The 12,506-nt window shown below is 41.6% G+C and overlaps 1 protein-coding gene across 4 annotated transcripts in view; it reads right to left on the bottom strand.

Annotated features, from left to right (window-relative positions):
• Window positions 1-8,362, bottom strand: part of GKAP1 (G kinase anchoring protein 1) — a 90,467-nt gene extending 82,105 nt beyond the window's left edge. For 3 of the 4 annotated variants that reach the window (XM_060409141.1, XM_060409139.1, XM_015093055.4), the window contains exons 1-2: window positions 8,095-8,184; window positions 7,525-7,659 (exon numbers count right to left, since the gene is read on the bottom strand). The gene's annotated coding sequence lies outside the window, so the exon portion shown is untranslated. Of the gene's footprint in view, window positions 1-7,524; window positions 7,660-8,094; window positions 8,185-8,236 lie in introns of those variants that run through there. The other variant, XM_060409140.1, reaches the window with a different exon arrangement.
• Window positions 8,363-12,506: the final 4,144 nt, after the last annotated feature.

The following is a 12,506-nucleotide window of genomic DNA, read 5'->3' as shown; positions in this document are numbered from 1 at the left end:
TGCCAACATCCGATGGATCATAGAAAATGCAAGAGAATTCCAGGAAAACATCTGCTTTTGCTTCACTGACTACACTAAAGCCTTTAACTGTGTGAAATTAAAAGACACTTACTCCTTGGAAGAAAAGTTATGACCAACCTAGATAGCATATTGAAAAGCAGAGACATTACTTTGCCAACAAAGGTCCGTCTAGTCAAGGCTATGGTTTTTCCAGTGGTCATGTATGGATGTGAGAGTTGGACTGTGAAGAAAGCTGAGTGCCGAAGAATTGATGCTTGTGAACTGTGGTGTTGGAGAAGACTCTTGAGAGTCCCTTGGACAGCAAGGAGATCAAATCAGTCAATCCTAAAGGATGCCACCCCTGAATATTCTTTTGAAGGACTCCTGCTGAACCTGAAACTCCGATACTTTGGCCACCTGATGTGAAGAGCTGACTCACTGGAAAGACCCTGATGCTGGGAAAGACTGAAGGCAAAAGAGGAAAGGGGTAGCAGAGGATGATATGGTTAGATAGCAGCAATGGACATGAGTTAGCATCAATGGACTCACCCAATGGTCATGAGTTTGAGCAAACTCTGCGAGACAATGGAAGACAAAGGAGCCTGGATTGCTGCAGTCCATGGGGTTGCAAACAATCAGACATGACTCAGCAACTGAACACAACAACAAATTAACACTGGGGTACACATATCTTTCTGAATTAAAGTTTTCTCTGGATAAATGCCCAGGTTGGGATTGCTGGATCATATAGTAGTAACTCTGTTTTTAGTTTTTTAAGGAGCCTCCGTACTGTTCTCCACAGTGGCTGCACCAATTCCTATTCCCACCAACAGCATAAAAGTGTTCTTTTTCTCCACACCTTCTCCAGCATTTATTATTTGTAGATTTTTTTTTAGATGACAGTCATTCTGACTGGTGTGAAATGATACCTCATTGCAGTTTTGGTCTGCATTTCCCTAATAACTAGGCACATCTTTTCATGTGCCTGTAGGCCATCTGTATGTTGTCTTTGAAGAAATGTCCATTTAGGTCTTCTGCCTATTTTCTGATTGGGTTGCCTTTTTGATATCAAGCTGTATTAGCTCTTTATGTATTTTAGAAATTAATCCCTTATTGGTACCTTTCAGCTTTTAAAGAAATTTTTAAACTTATGATATCAAAGGTCCTCTAATAAAAGAATATATATATATATAATTGAGTCATTTTATTTACACTAGAAACACAACACTGTAAATCAACTAGACAACAAAATTTTTTTAAAAAAAGGTCCTCTAGTAATATCTAACCCAAATCCTTTGGCTTTACAGATGAGACAACTGGTACTTAGACTGGTTAAGCCATTCTGCAACTTACTGTCAAAGTCAGGACCAGAAATTAGATTTGCTTACATTCTGAAATTTCTAAGAAGCCTTGTAAGTACTAGAAGGCTTAAGTACTCTCAGTTCAAAATAAACAGATTTTAATTGTGAAATTCATAAATGTTTTACTTTGAAATGTACTGAATATATAACTGAATAAAATATTAAGTTTAAAAAAACTAAAGGAACACTTCAAGTAACCAGTACTGAGATTAATGAAATGTTAACCTACCATATGGGTCTCCCCAGTAGCATCCCCCTAACACCCAACCTGTTCAAAGATAATTTATTATCCTGATTTGTGTGTTATTTATTCCTTATTCTTTATAGTTTTATCATGTCTGCCTTGAGCCACAGTGCTCACACCTAAACGACTACTGTTATTTCCACAATATCCTACTGCTTACCCAGGACACCCTACTTATTCATTGCAGAAGGAGACTGTTTAAAAGTGTGAATACCAGGAGGTAAGGATCATTAAGGTACATTTTGAAAGCTAACCACAGACTATGGTTATCATGTTTTCACCCCCCAGGAGGAAACAAAAATGACAAGCATATATTCAATGTTCTATCTTAACTTAACAATCCAGAAATTATTTAGAAATTTTTCAGTTTTTTGTTAAACAAAAAAATCAAAAGAAAAGGAAAAATCAAAAGAAGAGCTGATATTTGAAGATGCCATCTAATAGTTACAAAACCAAAGTATTTTTATTATAATATCATGTTAATACCTATTGTTCCTATGCCCAGAAATAAATGAATTAAGATAAAATACCACAACATACAGAGATGACATTACACCAACAAAATTAAGACATATTTTTAGGCTTAACTCTTTCCCACAAACATGAGAATTAAGGCTTTGTAAGTTATTAAAAGGGAGAAAAATACTACAAAATGAAAAGAAATTTTCAGACTCAAAAATATTATAGAAAACATTAATTCTGTTTCCACTTCAACATGCCATGTTAAAATCCTGTTAAGTTTTAGTAGTTCTGACCCACTTTAGGTTCACTAATCCTACACAGTTGTTCTACAACTACCGTATTTAATTTTAACTCTTGCAACTATAAATTGCATATGATAGCTATTCAAAAATATTCACTGCCCCTCCCTGAAAAAGAATTATGTATCACTCTCATGTTGAATGCAGACATGTCCAATGTGACTTACCAGTGAAATGTAAGCTTTAAAAGCCAGAGCATGGTGAGCCATGTTTTTTCTCTGCTTCTGTTACTGCAGAAGCATATGCTGAGATGAAGTCTCCATCAGTCAAGTCTGATGGAGTCTGAAAACTACAGTGAAAAAAAATCTCCTTACTAACCTGTAATGGATATGTAGCTTGAGTAGGAAAGCAACTTTGCTGCTTTAAGCTGCTGAGGTTTTCAGATTGTCACTGCAATATTATCTAACCTTATCATCACTAATAGCTTACACAAATACACTTCCTCTCCAATTTAGGACTGATACCAAAACTGAATTTCATTTCTGGATTGTCTTGCATGAGTGAAATGTTCACAGACATTCTAAACATCTCTTACAAGCTCACAGAAATTGTTTTTCTTTGAAATGAAAAAAGTTTTTGGCTCTGGGAATTTGCGGTTGAGCCACTGAAAAGAGTCAAAGACCTAAAGATTTTATCTAACACACTACATGAGGAAAACACCAATCTACCTGAAACCCAAGAATCACAGTAGTGACTATGTCTTAAATAGTGGACACACGTGACAAGCAACAAATGTTTCCTGAATAAATGAGAAGAAATAATAAAAGTGAAAAGAAAGCATTAGAATACATCATGTTAACTAAGAATCAGTGATAAACACTCAAAATAACTTATTCTGATTAGGCAGCTACCTACGCTACACCTTAGCAACCCATGTGCTTAACTAATGAAAGGTAGATAGAAAGGGGGAAATGTTCACCTGCAATGATCCCTTGTTTGGTCAGGGGCTACAGGTGGGATAAGAGAAGAGTGGTAGCCACCTGTACTAGACTTTATATAATCGTAAAATTAAAGACAAAAAATAGCTCTACTTAGCAGCTGAGGGAGTAAAGAGACGGGACAACTGGAAGGGCTCATCAACTGTATCATATGTTCTACTTTAAAAACAAAAGTGATAAACAGACAACACATCAACTCCCTCATTAGTCATGAGAGGAATCTATATATCAAAAATGTATATAACATACACTAACCAATACTTCACAAGTGGGAAGAGGGGTGAAATGTAAACTTTAAATGAAAGAAGGAAATAAAAATAATCCCCAGTTTGTAAACATGTTAGTTGTTTGCTAAGTCACTTCAGTCATGTCTGACTCTGTGCGACCTCATAGACAGCAGCCCACCAGGCTCCCCCATCCCTGGGATCATCCAGGCAAGAACACTGGAGTGGGTTGCCATTTCCTTCTCCAATGCATGAAAGTGAAAAGTGAAAGAGAAGTCGCTCAGTCGTGTCCAACTCTTAGCGACCCCATGGGCTGCAGCCTACCAGGCTCCTCTGTCCATGGGATTTTCCAGGCAAAAGTACTGGAATGGGGCGCCACAAGATGCATGGGGCTACCCATGATGCCTATCTTCCTTTCTATAGTTTTCATTATTTTCCCAAATAGTCTACAGTGACTTTCTATAAGGGAAAAAAAAAAATCTCATCTTGAAAAGGGAAAATGGCTATCTATACCCAAATTCAAAAAGGAAAACATAATATAATCAATGCAATACTGATTTTTCTGCCCTGTGTCAAAACTTAGAAAGGGCAACTACAGGTCAGAATTAACAATGACATGCCTCAGGTCCCTTATGTTAGCGACTGAGAAGACAAATGACAGAAAGCAATTGTTAAAGACTGATTGTGTTTTTAAGAGAACACTGCCTTCATTAACAAATTTTTCTGAATTTACAAAAAAAAAAAAAAATCATGTCATATAATCCAGGAACTCATTTGAAACTACTTTTTAAAAATCTTAAAGAGAAAAAGAGACAAATAAGCAGACCACAAAAACATTAGACTTTTAAAGACACTATTTCAGGGAAAGGGCTAGGGTCAATACTCCTGTGAAGGTAGGGTTAGAGGTCTTGTGTCCTACACGTCTGCATCTCCACCTACAGTCATATCAAAGAGACACTTAGGTAAACAGATGCAAAAGGAGCTCTTCTCCCTCCACCATTTTCCCGTTCTTTCTCTGTCACATGGTCTTTAAAATCTAGGTAATCAAATGCTCAGATATTTATATACATAAATAACATGGAGATAATTAAGGTACACAAAACAAAAATATAGTACACATGCACTAAATTACCTACATCGGTCAGTCTATGAATGTAATGGCTGGTGTTCTATGTTAAATAGTTACACACTACTAAAATACTACACAAATCAGTGTTTTTGGTCCAGAAATGTAATGTCATTTTCTGTTTATCCCTCTTCCTGTTAAGTTTTCTTTTAAAAATAATGTCAAGGCTAATTTAAATAGTTGAAGGAAGACAAAAGTTCACAAGATAACTTGAAAACAAATGCAAAATAAGTTTACAAATATAAACATGCAGGCAACTCATCACATGAAGTGCAATATTTTATACTTTCTTAATGAACACCATTAGTAAAAACTATTCCTCTATACTTGAAATTGCAGTAATATCAAATGACAGGAAAGTCTCCACTTTATACTCAGTACTAGAAAAAAATTACTTATTATTAATATTAGAACATATGTTAGGATTTTCAAAAGCAACTGTCCTTCCTCAGACATTGTATTCCACCAAAACAATTACTTAGGACTTCCTTGGTGGCACAGTAGATAAGAATCTGTCTGCCAACGCAGAACACACGGGTTCAATCCCTGGTCTGGGAAGACTGCGCATGCCACATAGCAGCTAAGCCGGCGCACCACAACTGCTGAGCTAGAGCACCTAGAGCCCCTGCTCCACGACAAAAGAAGCCACCACAATGAGAAGCCTGTGAACTGCAACTAGAGAGTAGCCCCCGCTCACCAAACCAGAGAAAGCCTGTGCACAACAATGAAGACCTAGCATAGCCCAAAATAAATAAACAACAACAACAAAACTACTTAAAACTTCCTGACCACACATTTAATTTTACTTGTTTATAGCTTTTTGCTATGAATTTTGCCTAAAATGCTCTATATCTCTTCCTCTTACAACCTGTATTGGGTTAGCCACAAAGTTTTTTTCTGTGGTTTTTCCATAAGATCTTACAGAAAAACCTAAAGGAACTTTTTGGCCTACCCAGAATTTGTTCCTCAAACTCTTGCTCAGGTGCTAGCATCTCTAAAATGCTTCTTCTAACCTGCCTGTTTAATCGTTTCCTCCCCTGCAATATTTCTGTACTTTTTATTTACTTTTATTACTGGATAGATTTAATTAAAATTATGTTTATTGTGCCCAGCTCTTTATAATCGTGATTTCAACATCCTGAAAGGCAAGGGCCTCTTCTTTCCATCCCCAACAAAATCACAGGACCTGGCACACAAAAGATATGTTTATTGAATTTGGTTTTTTAAAAAATATTTACGTTCCCCAAGTACACAGGTATCTACACATTCAAAGACCTGCTCTAAAATAGAATGTAGCAAAATGCAAAGTGCACTAGAGATAATCCTCAATTCCCAAAATGCAAATGTGAGTTAACAGTGGTTATTAGCAGTTCAAAGTTCCAAGTGCCATTCTACTAACTCATCATCACAACTAATTTCGTTTAGAAGGTATATTTATTCAGGAAACAGAACTGGTTTTAAAGCATTAATTTAAAAGAACTAGAATACACCAGGAGCTTAAGTAAATACGTTTTTTAAATGAATAGCCTAAACTTCAAGAAGCAGGTTTCATAAATGGCTGAGCCTCTTGGGTTCCTCTACCAAAGTTCTGAGAAAAAGTGCCACTATGATATTATTCTTCTTGACTATGATCATTCTAGGGTCAAGAAAGATGGTAGCAGTAGCCATCCTTCAGTCCAGGGAACCATAATTAGGGCACTTCAAAACTGATATATGTATACGCTCGTCAATCAAGAACAACCAAAGATATACCTTTTTATAAAAACAATAGTGATCTTCCACTAACATAACCAACCAGTAAGCCTGGTGAAAAAAGAAATGAATACAGTGTGGTCTCATTGAAAAGTAGCTTAGTTTTAAAAAACAAAAGCCATAAAATGAAATGGCACTGAGTATGAGTGACTTAATATCTGGTGAAAATTTTTTATTGTATTTTTTTCATGTTCTGTTCCTCAAATAAGGCAACTACACAATATCTTTCATTTTGGCGTCGTATAAACTAAGGTTCACAACCAGTAAGTGCCAGGAACATACCCAAACTTTGCTTTCAACGAACTTAATACAGACATTTTTTTCCTTCATAGTTCAATACTGTCTCCCGTCTCTAACCTGAAGCATCTAATTTCTGTGGATTGAAACACCTAAGCAAAAAGTCCACGCAGGTACTGAGTGAGGAACTATGGGATTCTCCCATGAATAAAGCACACGTATTTTCATTAGTCCCAATGATCTCTTCCTGCTCAATTCTGAATTCTTCACTCTTTATAGAGTGAAGCCACCTGATTGATGTCTTATAGCTAAGTTTGTTGTTAACAAGTAGGACATCATCTTCCATTAATCAGGATCTGACTAATGCGAGCTTATGTGTTATGAACTTGTTGAGAAAAAAAAATTCTGTATTTCTACAGATTTTTTATATTTTTAATTGCCACGAAGTTTAATATTCGTATAGCCGGCAAGTCGAATTTATTAAACTCACGATTCAGGTTACACTTACAAGCACGTTTACTATGTAAAGAAGCAGACAATAATGAAAAGTGTAGAGAATATTTCCGTGGCTGTCCAGTAGAGGAAAGACGATTTTTCTCATTACTGCTTCTAAGGAAAGCCATAGCACTTACTCAGTTGGAGACTCTAGGTAAAGTTAAAAATGAAAAATCTAAAAGAAGTTGGAGAGAAAACACAATTTAATAAGCCATTTACTGTTCAATATCGACCAAAACCCCTAAGTGTTAGAGATGACAAAATTTCTGGAAGACTGCTTATTACAAACAGTAACTGCAAAAAAAAAAAAATTCAAAACTCTTCTCTGTTTTCAACAGCTAGCGGGAGAAGGAGGAGCACTTTATTCAAGAAGTAATTTACTATACCTCATGCATGAACGAAAGCCAAATTTCACCCATAGGCTGTTAACCGATGCTTCCAAACTTACTCTCGCAAAGTACAAACGAGAAAGAAACAGGGCTGGGAGAGACCGAACTCTGGCAAAGAAGCGGTTTCAAAACCTGCAACGGAGAAAAACAGCGAGTCGGGTCGTTGCTCCAGAAATTTCTGAGCGCCCGGCTTCCCGGGAGGGAGAGCGAAGCCCGCGGCGGGGAGGGGGCGGCGGCACCTGTCACTCGGCGGCCCCGCGACCGCGGTCGCCCCCTGGCCCGGCCCCCGCGGGGTCTCGGGAGGCGCAGGCACCGGCGGTGCGCCCGGGCCTGGGGTCGGCGCGGGTCTCTCTCCGCCGCCCCCGAGCTGGGCGCCTAGGGCCTTCCTGAGGAGCGGCCCTCCCGCGCACTCTGCCCAGTGGCTCCGGCCAGCGGGGCCCGTCGCCTCAAGCCGAGTCCCCAACTGCCGAGCCGGGGCGCCCGGAGCGGCGCGGCCGGGCCGCCACCACTGCCTCAGGGGCGCCGGAGCTGACCCCCCGTGAGGCGGCCCGCCCTCCGCGTACTCACCGGGCCTCCCCGGCCGCCGGCCCGGTCGTCCTCTCCCTCCTCCCCCCGCCGCCGCCGCCGCCGCTCCGCGGCTCCCGGGGCGGCCGCACTGGGCGTTGGGACTGCGCTGGGTCAAGTGTCGGGGGCAGGGGCGGGCTCGCACCGAGCAGGGGTCGCGCGGCGGCCCCGCGAGCGGGCGCCGAGCACTAACGGGCCCCCGGGGCGTCGCGCCGGGCGGACGGCGGCAGGGAGCGCGGCTGCGGGCCGCGGTGAGGGGCGGAGAGAGCGCGGCCGTGAGCCGAGGGCGGGAGGGAAGTCCCGGCTGAGGGGGCGGCGTGAGAGCCGCGGGGCGGAGCAGGGGAGGGACCTGGCGCGCCCGCCGCCGCGCGCTGGGGTTTGTTTATTTTCTCGGTTGGTTGCGGCGCTGGCGCGTGGGTAGAGGTTCGCCGGTGACGTGAGCGCCCAGAGTTGGGGGAAAGGACCAGAACCACCTGCTGGAGAAGGGGAGCTACGGGGGCCGGGCAGGGTCCAAACGTCTCACGTAGGCGGCGGCGCCGCGGTCTTCTGGGTTACCGGGAAGGGGAGAGCTTTCCCGGAGTGAGTGGGAAGGAGGGAGGTCTCCCGAGAGAATAGGACTCCAGGCCGCTCCCCCGCAGGTCGGCGGCTTCACCTGCATCGCGGAGAACTGAGAGCCCTGCCGTGGAAGGAGGCCCGGGGAACATGGGGGCCCGAATTCCCAGCCTTTCGGGGGCCCGACCTCCGGTCGGTTAAGTAGGGATGGTCCTGCAAACAAGATTTGAATAGAAAGGCTGCATCCACTCTCTGCAAGGAAAATAACGAACATGGATTAGTTTTCTGTAGAGTTATCTCCCTTAGTGTTCCATCAAGTAGTAGGATTCCCGTTGTCCAAGCCAAGTTAAGCGACTTAGCCAAAGCCTCACGTCTAATAAATGGCATAGCAGGAACCCAACTGTCCTGACTTCGTATTCTCTGCTGCTTACCGTGGCACACGTTATCTTCCTAAATCACTTTGATTTCAACTAATAGTAGATGCCCCCATAGGTAAGACGCTGCAGAGTTACAGAGGGAAGTTGAAGATGTTATCCTTGCCTTCAGAATAAGGGATAAAACAGTTATACTAAAAGATAAATCATGATAGGTGCCACGAGAAAAATACAGAGTACTGCAGAATATCAGGGAACTGCTCAGACCTCTCTGGGAATGAGGAAAGAAAGGCAGTAAGGAGGAAAAGGCATTTGGGATTGACCTTGAAGGAGATAGGGATGGTTTTACAACAAGAAGAGATAACATGAGAACATATGTGAAGGTGAATTAGTGAAAGTAATGTTAAGAAAAAGCAAATGGTAACATTCTAGGGCATGTTGAGAAGTGGCAGACAGCGAGGAGAATGGGGCCTGGAATGCTAAGTGTAAGAATTTGTCTTTAAAACATTACTTAGTTTTCGTGGTTTAAAAGATTGGAGGTTTACAACAGGGACCTACTGTGTAGCACATGAAACTCTACTTAATGTTATGTGACAGCCTGGAGGGGAGCGGGGTTTGGGAAAGAGTGGATACATGTACATACATATGGCTGAATCCCTTCCTTGTTCACCTGAAAGTATCACAACATTGTTAATCGGCTATACCCCAATACAAAATAATAAAAGATTGGAGGTTTAAAAGCTTTGCTTTTCTTTCACCTCTCTGTAACTGGATATAGAAATTAGAGATGGGAAAATGGTCAGATAAACTTGCAATAGGCCAGGTAAAAGGTATTGATAAATCTGGACTAAAAGGTAAAGGCAGGAGAAATTTTAAAAGAGCTTGGCTAAAAGGTAATGTGGAACAGAATCTACAGAATTTGACAATTGATTCATTGGTTTTCCAGTAAGAGGGGATAGCATAACATGCATGAAGGAGGAAGAGAAAAATAAAAGATATTGGAGGGTTTGTGTTTGGAGATAATTATAGAAGATAGAAAAAAGACAATTATCAGTAGGAACAGGAACTACTTTTTGAGAGATCAGTTTAGACTTGGACATTTAAAGGTCTGAAAGGTTGTGGAGTCAGTCAAATAGAAGTAGACAACTAAGAAGTTGGACGTAATTTTTTGAAGTAAGGGAAAGAGGGTTGAACTAGAAGATAGTTTGGAAAGTTCAGCCTAGCAGTGATAACACTGTGAGAGAAGAGAACAAAGGACAGAATCTTGGAGAACATCATCTTTAGAACCTTGTGGTCAATGGCCCAGCAGCACTGGCATCACCAGGAGGTTGGTTGGAAAGGTGGAATCTCAGACCTGCTGAATCGGGTCTTTGATTTAACAAGAACCCCAAGTGATTGTATCACCTTGAAGTTTAAGAAGCTCAGACCTAGGCGAGAAAAGCCAACAAAGAAGGGATTTAATCTAGATAGAGAAGTCAACGAAGAAAGAGAGGAGGAAGTGGGAGGAGAACCAGAGTAACACAGAATCACCAAAGCAAGATACGTTGGAGTTTCACAAAGACAGGGTTAGGAAGGAGTGTTGATCCCAACATCCAAAACCACAGAGGTCAGAAAAGCACCAGGAAAGAAGGTATGTTTGAATTTGTGATTAGGTGATGTAGTCATTATGACCATGTTGTTCTCACTGAAAGCTTAGACACCGCCCCTTTGGGAACAACCTGGAAATATAATCCCTCCAGTTTCCATATGTATGGGACATCCTGAAGTAGGCTTGTGGATCTGATAGTGGGACAAAGCAGACATTCTTTTCTAGTTGCTTCTATTTTCTCAGTGAAATAAGAAACAACATCATTTTAGGGGACTGCCATTTGTCCATCACAGTGTATTCTCTCATTCTTCCTGGGCACAGAGACATTTTTCTCAGACTTTCTTTCAGTTGTGAGTGAAGTGAAGTCGCTCAGTCGTGTCCGACTCTTCGCGACCCCGTGGACTCCTCCGTCCATGGGGTTCTCCAGGCAAGAATACTGGAGTAGGTTGCCATTTCCTTCTTTCAGTTGGGTATGGTCAAATGTGAAGTTATTGCTACTGGAATGTGAGCAGAGATGATGTGGGCTACTTCCAGGCCACTATGCCTCCTTCATTCGTTTTTTCCTTCCTGCCAGCTAGATTATGCAGATGACTACAAGAGCCTGGGATTGGCAGACAGTAAGAAAGAAGGTGTAGAGATGAAGAAGAAGGGAATTGAGAGAAGCATGGTAAGGTTTCAGGCACTACTAAGGGCCCACATGAAGTTGTAATGAGATCAGTCAGTATAGTGAGAGCTTCCCAGGTGACTTAGACAGTAAAGAATCTGCCTATGGTGCAGGAGACCCAGGGTTGATCCCTGGGTCAGGAAGATACCCTGGAGAAGGGAATGGCTACCAATCCAGTATTCTTGCCTGGAGAATTCCATGGACAGAGGAGCCTGGTGGGCTACAGTCATGAAATATGTCAGTATGATTGCACATTTTTCTCCAGCCAGATTTGGTTGCTCATGTGCAGGCACTGAGTAGGCAGTCTGATTACCCAGGCCTGAGATTTGGTCAGGCAAGTATGATGGGGAGAAATGGGCAAAGGGTAGTTGAAGGTAGATGCAAAGGAGCCATTCCGATTTCAGACATGGTAAGAAGGAAGGATTTGAGACGGAAAGGTGGAGAACTGAGAGCCATGGGGAACTGTGAAAAGGTGGGAGAGTGAGTGGAATGTGTTGAATAATTGCTGGAGTTTAGGTAACTTAGAGAACGACCTGAAAAAAAGAAGAGATGGGTTGGAGAGTAGCTGGCTTGAAATTAAAATTAGAAGTAATGACAAGGTATAGGGGATGACCATAAGAGTGGGTACCTGAGCTGCAGAGGGCAAAGATCATTCCAAGAGAGGTCAAGGAATTGAGAGGCAGTAAGGATTTGAAAGATATACCTTGTCCTAAAATCTACAAAGAATGAAGAGCTGAATTCTCTGAGTTAGGGTGTTCAAGGCCATCAGTGCTTTAAGATATTAAACTCTGGCAGTTATGTTTCATTTACCCAAGTGTTTTAGTGTTGTGTTACTAATGTGGGATTTGTAATTGCTTCTCTTTGACCCCTTAGATTACAGACGGTAACTGCTTTCTTTAAGAGGAAAGGCCCATCTGTCTGTATTATAAAACAAACACATGCCAGGATTCCCAGTTTAAATGACTCTGCTTTAGAATTTGTCATAAATTACTCTCTTCTACCTCCAACATGTATCTTCAAATAGACACTTCAAAAGTGATGCTAGCCTTGCCACAACAAATAATATGCTGTAAATACTCAACGTCTGTGAGAAAAACCTCAGCTATAGCTTAAGTTACCAATAAGTATGGATTGACTAGAGACCTGACAAGTTGAAAAGAAGATTTCGTGTAGTTTAGACATGATGCACCACATTGTATAGCGTAGGTGCACTGGAGTCAGACTGCTAGGTGTTGAA

This window comes from Ovis aries, chromosome 2 (genome assembly GCF_016772045.2).
Source record: "Ovis aries strain OAR_USU_Benz2616 breed Rambouillet chromosome 2, ARS-UI_Ramb_v3.0, whole genome shotgun sequence".
NCBI lineage: Eukaryota > Metazoa > Chordata > Mammalia > Artiodactyla > Bovidae > Ovis > Ovis aries.
This window is presented reverse-complemented; position numbering and strand designations above follow the sequence as displayed.